We start from the raw sequence: 1,860 nt of genomic DNA, 5'->3' as shown, positions 1-1,860 counted from the left end.
CATTCATACTTTGTACATTCATGGTTCAATTATTCGTGGATGTTTGCTGCTGTTTCTTGTCATTTTAAGTCATGGCCTAGCAGCAAATGAAGATCTTGAACGTTTTCTCTATCCAGCTCATTAAGGTCACTCTAATTCCAGGAGGCAACTCTTCCTCAGTCATATTTTGAGGTCTTTGAAATCTGAGGGCCTTATCCTTGAGCGCTGTGTCAGGCAAGGGTCTCACTGGACACTAACAGGAGTAGACCATCGGCTCTTCCTTCCTGGTGTGTAAACTGCCCGAAAAGCTGTGCACCATGGGGGTTAGCTGTTACAGTTAGTGAACCAATATTAATATATTATTGTTACTTGAAGTTATTATTTATTCATATTTATTGTTTTTGCCTAATAACTTAACTTTGGTCCATTCCGAGAGTGATTCAGGATGCTCCATTATATTAATGATAATTTGTTTCATTTTTCTCACAACTGTGAATATGTCTTAGTCTTCTGTCATTTTTCTTAACCTATTGGAATATTTTTGATGATATTTTTAAAAGTTATTTTTGAAGAACAGTAGTCAAGTATTTTATAAAATGTCCCTCCTTTGAGATCTGTCTGCTTGTTAAACTAGCATCATATATTTAAGCAGAGAGATCATAGAGAAAGAGTGTTACTTTCATTACACTACTGTAAGAATGCATATTAACAGCGTGACTCAGTGCTGTTGATGTTGACCTTAATCACCTGGTTGAGGTGATGTTTTTCTACTATTCAAGTTAATTTTTCGTTTTTAAAATCCTTCTTCCTGTATTTTACTTTTTAGGAGGAAAGCACTATCTGCAGCCCCCATCAGAAAAGTAGGAAATCATACTTCCTGTTATTGAGCATGAATTATAATGTAAATAATTTGACATTGTACGGTGTGGCAAGATTGTCTGTGCTCATTTATTTACTTATGTAAATATTTCTTTATATTAGTGTGCATTTATAGATTTTTTTCATATTTTAGTTTATAGTCTAGTAAATTTTATTTATTTTGTTGCTCCAGTTGTTAGAACTATGAGCATTGGTAACTTGTTCAGTTGACATTCATGGCTCTTTGACACATCTTCAAAGGGACAAGGCTAAAGTGACCCATGTCATAAATGATACAGGGCCCCATTGAGTTTTCCAGACTTAGCTTGTATATTTGTTATCCAGTCCCCCAAACATCCCTTTCTTAAAGGAATTTGTTCCTTCAATGGGAAGGCTGTTAGAGAGAAAGATCGGAATACTAGGTATTCTTTGTCTAATGGATTCTCCTTGTTATCAGGACTTCTCTTTTGAGAGAGAAAGAGAGCATAAGCACATAAATAAATCAGTATATATATTATAAATAGGTAAATATAATTATTTCTATATGTAACCATCTAAATCTACATTAAACTATATGCGTTTCCGCTGATGTCTCCAAATCCAAACTATCAGCATATGGATCAATCATGCCTCCCCTTGCTTATCTGAAGACTCCAATTCAAAGATGCAAAATGTTTCCAGTACTCATCCATTTGCCTAATTGGCTAATTAGGGTGTGTTGCTCTATCAGATTTTAATCCATATCCCTTTCCAAAAGGTTGTCTCCTAGCATACAGTGTTTATGTAGACCTTCTTTTACCTGCAGTTTAACTGTATCCACTGTTTATCAGATTCTTAGATCAGCATCGCTTTAAACATTTCCTTCAATAAATTTGCTTCAGGGACAAGGGGACAAGTGATCCAAATTGGTGGTGAGGTGGGTGTGGGAGGCCTGGTAGGGCATGATCAAGGGGAATGTAACAAAGAGGAAGAGCTGAAACCCTGGTGGGGACTGAGCATGATAGTGGGACAGGAGGAAAATCA

The sequence above is a fragment of the Echinops telfairi genome, unplaced genomic scaffold (genome assembly GCF_000313985.2).
Source record: "Echinops telfairi isolate 266 unplaced genomic scaffold, ASM31398v2 ScPeMD7_41;HRSCAF=154, whole genome shotgun sequence".
Classification (NCBI taxonomy): domain Eukaryota; kingdom Metazoa; phylum Chordata; class Mammalia; order Afrosoricida; family Tenrecidae; genus Echinops; species Echinops telfairi.
Note: the sequence above shows the minus strand (reverse complement) of the source record.